This window comes from Puma concolor, chromosome E3, assembly GCF_028749965.1.
Source record: "Puma concolor isolate L17-30 chromosome E3, mPumCon1.1.hap2, whole genome shotgun sequence".
NCBI lineage: Eukaryota > Metazoa > Chordata > Mammalia > Carnivora > Felidae > Puma > Puma concolor.
In genome coordinates, this window is record NC_141682.1 from 6,105,637 (window position 1) to 6,118,498 (window position 12,862).

The window sequence follows — 12,862 nt, forward strand, 5'->3', positions numbered from 1 at the left end:
GGGCCAGAGCAGAGGGCCGGGTCCTGTTGCCCACATCCATGGGCCGGTAGAGGGGGGAGGCCATCTCCCCAAGCAGAGAAGCAGGAGGCACGGTCCCGTCTTCCCTAGTCCAAGGCCTCTGCCGGTCTTTGGTTTCTTAGTGATTGGAGCCCTTGACGATCACAGCGTCACTGGCCTGTCATGACCAGGGATGGAGGAGGGAGGACCAGGCGGATGCTGCCCTCAGTGTCTCCTGGGAAGGCAGCAGTGAGAGCAGAATTTCCTACTTTGTGGGCCAAGCTGGGAGCGGAGGAAGGCACTCAGTGGGGACTGGGGGTGGACTCCCCTTGGAGACTACCAAGGTTCAGGGTCTGTCAGGATGCGGCTGGGCCTGGGGCCTTTGGCACCACAAGGACTCAGCCCCGACAGCAGGAAAGGTGACTCCTTTCCTGGCTCTGCCTCCACTAAGCACTGCAGAGGCCTCCTGGGGACCAGTGTGTCCCCAGGGGCAGCCATGTCTTCCCCGACCTTAGTCTGGGCTGCTGCCCCAGCTGGCCTGGCTTCCACCTGTCTGGGGTCTGGTTCTCCAGCCTGCCGGCGAGTCTGTGAGTTCCCCACTACCTTTTCCATCCATTCCCTTCTCTCATCAAATTAACCAGAGTTCATTTCTGTTGCTTGCAATTCAGAGGCTGGCTGACCCGGGAGGGAATGCAGCATGGTCAAAGTCAGATGTGGAAAGGGGTCCAGGGTGCAGGGCAGGGCGCCCCTCGGGAGAGGGCAGCCAGGGTTGGGCTGAGGCAGGAGCCCAGGGCCCAGACCAATGTGGTGGGTGCCTCCGGTGAGGGAGGACAGCGACGGCCCAGCGCAGGGAGGGTGGCCGGCTCTCCCCAGGTCTGCCAGACACGGCTCAGGGAACGCAAGCCTGACATCAGCCCCCCACTCGCGATCCGATTCCAGGCGTGCTGGGGCTCCTGGTCCTCCCTTCCCTGACTACTCAACTGGCTGTGTGACTTTGGACATCATCTCCCCTCTTTGTGCCTCATTCCTCTTGCGTCTCAGTGGGGTGGTTCTGGTTTTGGGGTTCCTAGGAGGCAATCTTCTTACCTTCGCTCTCTGTGACTGAGTTGGTCCAGCGGCGAGAAGCCTCTACACGTGTTCTGCCCATGACCTGGAGGCAAGCTGGAGGCAGTGGATAAGAAGCCTCAGGGGGCACCTGGGCGGCTCAGTTGGTTAAGCTCCTGACTTCGGCTCACGGTTCGTGGGTTCAAGCCCCGCGTCGGGCTCTGTCCTGACGGCTCGGAGCCTGGAGCCTCCTTCAGATTCTGTGTCTCCCTCTCTCTCTGCCCCTCCCCGCCTGTGCTCTGTCTCTCTCCCTCTCAAAAATAAATAAACAGTCGTTGCCATCAAGCCCCTCTGTAGTGGTAGAGTGTCGGCATGCCCGGCTGGTGGTCAACGTCAGCAAAAACCTTTTTGGTACTGGGAGGCTTGTGAGGCCTGCAGACCTCACCCTGGGTCCGGAGAACTGTGAGCCCCTGATCTCTGGGGACTCAGATGATATGGTCAGGTTTGAAGTCGAGCTGCACAAGTGTGGCAACAGCGTGCAGGTGACCGAAGATGCCCTGGTGTATAGCACCTTCCTGCTCCACAACCCCCGCCCCGTGGGAAACCTGTCCATCCTGAGGACCAACCGCGCGGAAGTTCCCATCGAGTGCCGCTACCCCAGGCACAGCAACGTGAGCAGCGAGGCCATCCTGCCCACCTGGGTGCCCTTCAGGACCACAGTGCTCTCAGAGGAGAAGCTGGCTTTCTTTCTGCACCTGATGGAGGAGGACTGGGGCTCCGAGAAGCAGTCCCCCACTTTCCAGTTGGGAGACCTAGCCCACCTCCAGGCCGAAGTCCACACCGGCCGCCACATACCACTGCGACTGTTTGTGGATTACTGTGTGGCCACGCTGACACCAGACCAGAACGCTTCCCCTCATCACACCATCGTGGACTTCCACGGCTGTCTCGTGGATGGTCTCTCTGATGCCTCTTCTGCCTTCAAAGCCCCCAGACCCAGGCCAGAGACTCTCCAGTTCACAGTAGACACGTTCCACTTTGCTAATGACCCCAGAAACATGATCTATATCACCTGCCATCTGAAAGTCACTCCAGCTAGCCGAGTCCCAGACCAGCTAAACAAAGCCTGTTCCTTCATCAAGTCTTCTAACAGGTGGTTCCCAGTAGAAGGCCCTGCTGACATCTGTAACTGTTGTAACAAAGGTAGCTGTGGCCTTCCGGGCCGCTCTTGGAGGCTGTCCCACCTAGACAGACCGCGGCACAAGATGGCTTCCCGAAATCGCAGGCATGTGACCGAAGAAGCGGATATCACTGTGGGGCCTCTGATCTTCCTGGGAAAGGCTGCCGATCATGGTGTGGAGGGGTCGACCTCGCCTCACACATCTGTGATGGTGGGCATAGGCCTGGCCACGGTGTTGTCCCTGACTCTGGCTACCATTGTCCTGGGTCTTGCCAGGAGGCATCACACTGCTTCCCGCCCTATGATCTGCCCTGTGTCTGCTTCCCAATAAAAGAAAAAAATGAAAAATAAATAAATAAATAAATAAACAGTAAAAAACCTAAAAATTAAAAAAAAAAAAAGAAGTGTCAGAATTCAGGTGGGACCCAGCCCAGCTGGGGAGTGGAGCAGGCTTTCCTCTCTGTCTCCGGGGTGTGCAGAAGGGCTGTCCTTAGGGGGACAGTGTGGCTGGCCCTGGAGTTGGGAGGGAGATGAGCTCAGGATTGCAGATCTCGAATAAGGGGGTAGATCTGAGGAAAAGCAGGAGGATTTGAGGGTCATTGAGACGACTTCCCAGGGGGTCCCCAAGGTATAACAGGGCTGGATGGGGGCCCAACCCAGGCCCCAGGAACGCCCCCTGCCAGCAGGTATAAATAATGAACCTCCGCAGCTACTTACAGAACAGTACGTGGAGAATGCTTGTGGATTCTCTTTGATTTCTCCTTATCACCTGTGGAGGGTCTGCCTCGTGTGCCCACCTGCTGGGGAAGCGGAGGCTCCACGCTGGGGGTTTGGGGCTTGGCTGAGCAGATTGCCCCAGAGGCAGCCAAACCTCCAGGCTTCTGCTTGGTCCCCGTGTGTGCCCAGCCAGTCGGGGACCGCTGGGGGTTGCTGCTGGAGAGCCCCTTGCCCGCTGGCCACACGCGCGTTAACGTGTATTACAGACCATCCCGGTCAGGAAAAGAGAAACCACTCTCGGTATTGAAACAAAGTGAATTTGTTGGTAACCCGGGGCGTTGATGAGCAGAGAAGCCAAAAGGGTAACTCAGAGATTAGCAACCCGGAAGCTGCAACCCATCCCCGGGATTGGTAAAACCGACGGAGGATGTGGTTTTACCGAAGCCCAGGATCTGGGGCCGTTTGGCGGCAGGTGGAGCCATGGCAGTGGCTGGTTGCCAGGGGCAGGGATCATGGAGGGAAGGATTGTGCGGAGGGTGCTAGAGCCATGGAGGAGGAGGAGCCCTGCTGGAGGGCAGGGGGCAGATCTTGGCTTCCTCCTCTATCCCACCCACCTTACCTTTTTAAACAAAATACGATAAGGGGCACCTGGGTGGCTCAGTCTGTTAAGCATCCGACTCTTGGTTTCGACTTGGGTCATGATTTCACGGTTCGTGAGTTCAAGCCCACATCGGGCTCTGAGCTGATGGTGTGGAGCCTGCTTGGGATTCTCTCTCTCTGTCCTGCCCTTGCTATCTCTCACTCTCTCTCTCTCTCTCTCTCTCAAAATAAATAAACTTTAAGTTTTAAAAAAGTTTTTAATGTTTATTTATTTTTGAGAGAGAGAGAGAAACAGAACATGAGTGGGGGGAGGGGCAGAGAGAGAGGGAGAATCTGAAGCAGGCCCCAGGCTCTGAGCTGTCAGCTCAGAGCCCGATGTAAGGTTCGAACCCACCAACTGTGAGATCATGACCTGAGCCGAAGCTGGACGCTCAACCGACTGAGCCACCCAGGCGCCACTAAATAGATAAACTTAAAAAATATTTAAAAAATTATAAAAACGTTGAAAAAAAAAAAAAAAAAAAAAAAAGGGGCGCCTGGGTGGCGCAGTCGGTTAAGCGTCCGACTTCAGCCAGGTCACGATCTCACGGTCCGTGAGTTCGAGCCCCGCGTCAGGCTCTGGGCTGACGGCTCGGAGCCTGGAGCCTGTTTCCGATGCTGTGTCTCCCTCTCTCTCTGCCCCTCCCCCGTTCATGCTCTGTCTCTGTCTGTCCCATAAATAAATAAAAACGTTGAAAAAAAAAAATATTTAAAAAATAAAAAAATTATAATGAAATGCACATAACAAAATTTACCATCTGAACCACGTTTAAGGGTACGGATTAGTGGTGTCAAATGCATTCACACCACCATCCATCTCTGGAACTTTGTCATCTTCCCAACTGAAACTGTCCCCTCTGGCTCTCCTGTCCCCCCAAACTCCTCCACCCACCCTTGGCTCCCACCTTCTACTTTCTGTCTCTATAGATTTGACTACTTTAGATAACATATAAATGTGATCATACAGTGTCTCCTTGGGACTAGCTTATCACTTACCATAACATCCTCAAGGTTCATCTGTGTTGTAACAGGTGCCAGAATGTCCCTCCTATTTTTAAGAGAGACGGTGAGTGTGTAAGTGGGGGTGGTGCAGAGAGAGAAGGAGACACAGAATCTGAAGCAGACTTCAGGCTCTGGGTTGTCAGCACAGAGCCTGACGCAGGTCTTGAACCCACAGACTGTGAGATCATGACCTGAGCCCAAGTTGGATGCCTAACTGACTGAGCCACCCAGGCACCCCCAGAATTTCCTTCCTTTAATGGCTGAATAATATCCCACTGTATAGATATACCACGTTTTGTTTATCCATTCCCCTGTTGATGGACCCTTGGGTTGCTTCCACATTCTGGCTCCTGTGAATAATACTTCTATGAACATGGGTGGACAAATAGCTCTTTGAAAGCTTGCTGTATTTTTTTTATACATATATACCCAGAACTGGCATCACTCAATCATCTATGGTAATCCCGGTTTTTATTTTTTGAGGAGCCGCCATATTGTTTTTATCATGGCTGCACTAACTCACATTCCTGCCTTCAGTGCACAGGGTTCTACTTTCCCCATGTCTTTGCCAACACTTGTTCTTGTCTGTTGTCGCTGTTGCTTTGAATAGTAGCCATCCTAATGGGTGTGAGGTGGTATCTCATTATGATTTTGACTTTTATTTCCCTAAAGATTAATGATGTTGAGCATCATTGTATCACCTTTCAGTCTTGCACTAAACCATTGACTAAACCTCCCATTGACTCCTGTTGACTAAACCTACCTAGAAACCAGAGGGCAAGGGAGCCTGGGAAATGTAGTTTTCTGCCATAGAGAGTATACAGGGAAAGGCTTAGGATGGGTGGCTGGTGTGTGTGATTGTAAAAACAGCACATATCAGTGGCATAAAGGACTTCAGAATCTCCTGTGCCTGTCAGTGTCCTGAGGAGGAAACTGAACTCCAGCAAAGATAAGGGGCCTGCCAAGACTTCACAGAGAGGAAGTGACAGAGCTGGGGTTTGAACCTAGCATGTTTGACTCCTAAACCAGTGCTCTTCCCACTCTGTGATTTCTGTTGCCCATGCGGTGCTGGCAAGAATGGGGATCATGCATGTTCACACCTCAGTGGTTTTGCTTATGCTGGTCCCACTGCTTGGAACGTTGTTTGTTCCCTCCTTTCCCACCTGGAAAACTCAAGCTTACTCTCAGCAGCTCAGCTCAAATGCCAAGTGCTGTAACCTGAGCCCTGGGGAGAACGAACCTGAAAGGAGGAATAATTGCTTCAGTCTGTGTAAATAGCAGACCAGCCACAGGGTCCCGTCTTCATTCCATGTTGGGTCCTCAGTGTTTTTCTCTTCCCTGCACACTGTCCCTGTACTTCTGATGACTCTGAGTTTCCTCTAGGAATCTCTTCCTTCATTTTGTGTAGATTCGGGAATGCTGACACCTCTCTTCCCCAAACTCATCATTCAATTCATCTTCCTGGTCACAGGGACTCTCATTGAACCCTTGGACAAGAGGCCTTCTTTCCTTCCTTCCTACTTCCTTCCCTCCACTGGGGTGGCAAAGCTGTAAAGTTATGACATGGGACAGGCCTGCTTGAGAATGAAGCCAACAGAGGGGAAGGCAGGGTCATGGGCTGCAGCATTAGAGGGTCTTGACAACATTGTTTCTATGCCTGGATACAGGTGTGCCTGAAGGCAACCTCACCTATGGGTACTAATAAGTTCCCTCTTTTTGTGAGGCCAATTTGTGTTGAGATTTAAATCACTTACCGCTGGAAGCCATGATGGATATAGGTGTGTTGGGCCAATGCCCTGGTTTTCACACACATTCTTGATTTAGTGTTCCTTGGCCGGCAGCTCTGTGGGTCTTGTCCCCAGGACAAGTGGTCCCTTTGAATGCCCTATAGCACAGAGACAAGCAGATCAGAAGTTGGTGGGGTACCGTCTGGGGAGTTTTACATCAGGAGGGCATGCTTTTCCTATCCCCAGGTTTGGTGACTCCCCCGAGGACTGTAGGGAGGTGGTGGGTGGTGGGTGGTGGGGCTGGGGCTGAACCAGGATGTCGGGCCCTTTGGCCACTTCGCCCAAAGCGAGGCCTTTGGTGAGGGCTATAGGGAGGTTTCCTTGTTAGGCAGGATGACAAAGATATCCGTGTTTCTGAAATGGCCACAGAGCCAAAAGAGCTGAACTTTTGAGGGGGTGGAGTGCTGGGCTCTTTGGTCTCAGTGGTCCTGCACTTGCTGAGACAGGCCTCTCTCTTCCCCAAGCGCCCAGGAGGGCCACTACTGGGCACGTGGTGCTTTGTGCTTCAAGGACAAAGCCGGAATGAAACTCTAGCAGCCCAGTGCCTCGTCAGCTTTGTGCCATTCCCCATCCTCCCTGGGCACTTTGCACATTCAAAAGCTATTTTAGAAGTAGCAGCACATCTGATTCTCTTTAATGCACTTCCAGGCAGCACAGATGTGCATCAATGAGAGAATGTTCCCTGAACCAAAGTGCTTCTGTGGGCCTCATGATCCTCTCCCTTGGCACTCACTCCCAGGCCAAGAGCCTCCTATGAATCATGCATTAGCTTCTGTGATTGCTGTTCGGTGGTGGCAACTCTTGCAAAGGGTGGGGGAGCCATTTTACACTGTGGAAGGCAAGGGGTCTGAGGCCCCAGCTGGGAGTGGGGGCAGAGAGCGGAAGGAAGCAGACTCTGTAAGGGGGAGGTGGATGTCTGCTCTTGGAGGTGAAGCTTGCAGCGTCCAGGGCCCTACCACCAGTTCACATGGTGATGGGGCCCTGGCTACTGCTCCTCCCCCTCACGTCTGTATGTGACAGACTTTATCCTGAATGAAGGGAGGATCTGGCACCCGAAGAACTCCCATATGGAGCCCAGCTTATGCGGGGGTGGGGTGGGGAGGGAACCTGCAGACACACAATGGAGTGCAGGGTGGGGAGAACTCTCCACAGGTGAGGAGATGACAAACAACTCCTCAGGAGATGACTAATGAGAGAAGCAGAGCCATACAGCAACTCCCAGATCAAAATAATTATACAAAGCTCGTTAAAACACACAAAGACATAAATTAAGCACTGCAGTCGCCTGTCCCTAAAAATGTGTCAGTCAGACAGACAGATGACTGAGGGAAGATGTCTGATGTTTCTGTCGTTTGCAAAAAATACATTATTTTGAATTTGAGGGGGAGGCACAAAAATTCGTGATTTAACGTTTAAAGCAATTTTCAAAGTTTTATTTTTTTCTTTTAAGCTTAAAAATGTCCCTGGAAAAGAACACGAAGACGTGTGCTATTAAGAGATGAAAGTCTCTCCCTTTAATGAAATGAAGCAAAAACATGGCTACAAACAGCCAAGTAGGTATCTCCAACATGGTGGTCTCCTTGGAGAGGGCCCAGTGGTTAGTGAGTATTCTTCACTGTGGGGGCAGAGCTCACATCCAGTGTTCCTTTACACACTGAAGGCTCTACGCTGAAAACTTCTAGGTTCTTTCTCTGGCTCATCATTTCAACCCGCTTCCTGGGCAGTGTCTCTGTGACTCCGGAAGGAAAGGAGCCTCTCGTCTTCGAGGGGGTACTCCCTCACTCCCAGCACCATCCTGGAATGAGGACTCAAGGCAAACTAGCAGGAGTGGGTCCAGAGTTTGAGAGAGCAGAGCTCTGATTATTTGAGGGATTCCCTTTGAGAAAAAGAATACATAAGTGCAATATGCACTTAGGTATGGAAGTGAATATTTATTTAGAATAAGAAAGGAAATCAGCACAGAGTACTGGATCCCTGGGAATTCAGGTCACTTTCTTCTGCTATCTCTTTAGGCAAATTACTAGCCACATTTGCTGATTTCCTGGCTTTTCTCTCCACTTAGAATGTTCTAGGACTCCCAGGATCTTCCAGCTCTCACAGGGGCCCAAGCAAACAAGAGGTCCTGATGCTGGGGCTTCCTGCCTGAAAATCTGTCCCTGGCAATGGGGCTGCCCAGAGAAGTTACATCTCTGCTCTGGCTGGGATTTGCCTCTGGCAGCATCCGGGGTCTGTGAATAAGGCTGGAGGCTTTGGAAACATCCAGAACTCTGGGATCTGGGGACACATGCCTGGAGGTAGCCTGGCATCGTTTTACAATTTCAGTCGATGGAAATCTGGCCAATTGAATCCTACTCTGTTTGGAAATAGATCAGGTAGAAAGAAGGGGAGTGGCAGGCCAGGGCCTGGGGACAGTTGTGGGCAGGGCCATCCAGCTGGGGTCAGGCAGGAAGCATCTTGGTGGAGGCATCGAGGCCGGCTCGCGATGGCCAATCCGTGCCATGGGAGAGGGAACCTCAGGCTGTGCAGGCCCAGGGCCCCCGCTCAGGTTTACTCACTCTCCTTGTTCTGATTCCAGGCTAATCGGGCACATTTTAGGGCATCGGTCATTCTCCGGGAGGCCTGCCTGTTGGACAAGAAAGGGTAGTTAGTCTGCCAGAAAGCCTGTCCACCCAAAGTGGCCCCCAGTGGTCACCTGGCTCTCCTTGGAGGTCTTCTGAGGGAGAGAGGCTACTGGCCTGTCAACCTGCACACCCAATGGCTGTTGTCTCACAGGGCCAACCACTAAATTGGCATTGAGGTTTTTATTTATCAGATTCTTTGAACTTGGTTGGTGCCAGTTCACCCCCAAGACAGATGGATCCATTTCACTGTGCCCAGAAAATCAACGTCTGGTGTGGTGCCAGCTCGATAAATTCACTCAAATGAATGAAAATTAGATTTCTGAGCGGGCTGGGAAGGCTGAACCCAGATACTGGCAGATTCCCAGGAAAAATGGTTGCCTTGTGAGGGCCAATTGGGGGAGCAGTAGGCCTGTCCTGGGTCCTTTCAGGCGTCAGAGATAGGGTCTTTAAAGAGGTACACACAGGGGTGCCTGGGTGGCTCAGGTCATGGTCTCACAGTTTGTGAGTTTGAACCCCGTGTTGGGCTCTGTGCTGTGAGTGTGGAGCCTGCTTCGGATCCTCTGTACCCACCTCTCTCTGTCCCTCCCTCTCTCTCCCTCCCCCCTCTCTCAAAAATGGATAAACATTAAAAAAAAAAAAAAAAGAGGTATATGGAATGAGGCAGACAACCAGCTGGGAATGTTGCCTTGGGGGACGTGGAGCTGAGGGTTCTATTAAAGGCCAGCAGAGCTCTCCGCCCAGTGTGCTCCCGGGCCTGTCTTCCTTCCAGACCCTTCTGTGTCCCCCCACTGGCACCATGCTGGCCTGGGAAGGCCCCCTTTGCCCCAGCCGTGCCTCTCCTCACACCATCTCCGGAGTCAACCACTGACACATGTTTAAAGAACACACACAGGCTTTCAGACTCTCTACTGTTGGGAAGTCAACCACCCCCGGCCTTGTGGGAAGAAGCCACCAGGGCCACAGCTGATTACAATTCCATTCACACTTTGTGAGTCAAGATCACGCAGATGTCAACACTGTTTGTTCCAAAGAGCCCATGACTGGAGCGCCAGCCCAGTGCAGCACCTCCACAGGAAGCCACCGCTACAGATCCATGCAAGCTTCAAATGACACACACTCGCCCTCGGCTAAAACTCCCCAAGTGCATTCTAGGAGATTGTAGAGTTGTGGGAAGCAAGTGACACAGCAGGGAAATGGAGATGTGAAAGGGGCGTTTAATTGTGTCTCATGCCATATGGGCTCAAACAACGTACACTGGAATTGAAAGATCAATGAAGATGAGGCCATTAGGGCAGCCCTCCCCCACATACCTGGTGTCCCTATGAGAAAAGGAGATTAAGGGGCGCCTGGGTGGCTCCGTCAGTTAAGTGTCCAACTCTTGGTTTCCGCTCAGGTTCATGAGATCCAGCCGTGTGTCAGGCTCCATGCTGACAGCATGGAGCCTGCTTGGGATTCTCTCTCTCCCTCTCTCTCTGCTGCTTCCCCTGCTTTCTTTCTCTCTCAAAAAAAGATTAACATTAAAAAAAAAATTTTAAGAAGAGGAGATTAAGACACAGACACACACACAGGGACAACCATGTGAGGAGATGTCCATGGAGACAAGCCAAAGAGGGGGGCCCCAGGACCCACCAACCCAGCAGACACCCTGATCTTGGATTTCTAGCTGCCAGACTGTGAAAGAATACATGCCTGCAGTTTCTGCCGCCCGGCGTGTGGTGCTCCCTTATGGCGGCCCTGCACGGCCTGATACATGTCTCACCCTGTGCTGGCCCCTGGGAGTCCTGTTGACCAGGATGCCGCACACTCCCGGAGCGGCCCTCTTCCTGCCATTCCCTTGCCTTTGAACTCCATCCCTTGCTTAGGTGTCCGTGGCAGCTTCCTCGTCTCTGCAGCCAGAGTGGGTTTCCTCAAGCCCACACTGACCACCTGCTGTGCTGGCTAGAAGGCCTGCATGCCTCCCCATGGACGCGAGACAAACCCTAACCTCCTGAACGTGGCTCCCTGATCCCCCTTGTCCTGAGCCTCATGTGCACCACTCCTGCTCCCTGCTTGGCTACAAACTTTCCGCAGTCCTCCACACCGTGCCCTTTCATTCAGACCTCTGTGACTTGGTCGCTGGAATTGCTGTACCAAAGCAGTTAAACGACACGGGTTTATCATCTCAGGGCTTTTGGGGGCCAGGAGTCCAAGATCTACGTGTGGGCAGGTTGGTTCATTCTGAGGCTGTGAGAGCGAATCTGTCCCAGACCTCTTTCCTTGGCTTGTAGGTAGCTGTCTTCCCTGTGTCCCTCGACGTGGCCCCTCCTACATGAGCATCACTGCGACCACATTTTCCCAAAATTAGGACACAGGACACATAGAATTAGGACCCCTACTAGATGACCTCATCTTAACTAATTACATCGGCAACGAACCTATTTCCAAATACGGTCACATTGTGAGGTGTTGGGGTGTGGGACTTCAACATATGACATTTTGGGGTCACAATTTAACCCACCGCACTTGGATATGCTATTCCCCCCATCTGACATGTTCTTCCCCTTGATTCTTTCTCTGGATGAGCCACAATCATCCCGGAGGGTAATCGCTGCCAGGCATCCCCCAACTGCCCTGGGGCGGCCCCAGCTGTCCTGCCAGCTTGCCGCCTGGCCCCAACCTTGCCACATCTTCCCTCTACTCCCCGCGCAAGCCCCGCCCCCTTCCTGTGGGCCCCGGCCCCGCCCTGTGCACCCCGCCCCCATCCCGCTTGCCGGGTCCTTTCCGGAGTGCCTCGCCCCATCCTTGCGCCCCGCCCTATCCGAGACCTGCCCCACCTCCCCTATTCCACCTGGCTGTCAGCTCCCGTGTAGGAGTCTGGGGTCCCTGTACCTTCACCGCCCCCCCAAGCACTTCAGGTCCCCTTCTGCCTTGTCCTTGAATGCGGGTCGTCATCTTTCTTCTCCCTCTGCACTTGCTTATTTCCAGAATTAATGAGACTACATTTACTTTTCATAACTTTTGGGGGATTCGGGCCATCCCTTTAGGAGGCAGGAGATGCTGGGGGGGGGGGGGGGGGGGCGGGGAGGCCGGTGATTCCTGAGTCGGTGGATGATTTCTTCAGCTCTGGGCTAAGCCGGCTCCCGGGAGCAGCGCTTCTGCAGGGACACAGTGGCAAACATTGGCTGTTTATATGCATGCCGCCAGGCCTGGGGCTCCCTGCCGCAAAGCAGGAATGATAATGACAATAACAGCGCACCTCTGGGTAATTTACAAAGCGTGTTCACCGCCACCATCTGATTTGATCCTTATTAAAAAACAAAAAGCAAAAAAACCCAATGCTGGCATATTTTCTATCCCCATATTAAAGACTGAGAAATTGAGGCCCAGGAAGGCAAGCTGAACCAGGTCTGCCTCGTTGGAACAAGGAGCTGAGACAGGAAAGGGGGAGGCGACAAGGGGTTAACACGCTGGACTGGAACCTCAGAAAGTAGGGGGGACATAGAGGGAGGGGTGGCTGGACCAGCACAGCCAACTGGTCCTTAGCCATCTAGCCCAAGCTCAGCACCTTGGCTGCACCCCAGACCCCAGGTAGACCCCAGACCACTGGCTGAACTGACCATGACCTTCTACACGTCGGGCCCCAGGTTTCCTTTCCTTGAAAAGCCACATTCAATGCCCTATCAGAGGCATCAGCTGACCAGGCCCAGAGAGCGGTTGTCTCAAGGAAACCGTAAACTACATGAAGGATGCCTTTCTCATATTTGGTTGACATGCTTTATGTATGATCACTCTTATGACAACAGAAGGTATATAAAAAGGCTCAGTTACAGTTTCTTGGAAATAATAAAATAACTTGGAGGGACTCGTATGCCAAGGAGTCTGAAGATGAATGCCTG

At 52.8% G+C, this 12,862-nt stretch overlaps 1 pseudogene; it reads left to right on the forward strand.

Annotated features, from left to right (window-relative positions):
• The first annotated feature begins 694 nt into the window (after positions 1–694).
• On the forward strand, positions 695–2,563 carry LOC147572902 (zona pellucida sperm-binding protein 3 pseudogene; annotated as a pseudogene).
• Positions 2,564–12,862: the final 10,299 nt, after the last annotated feature.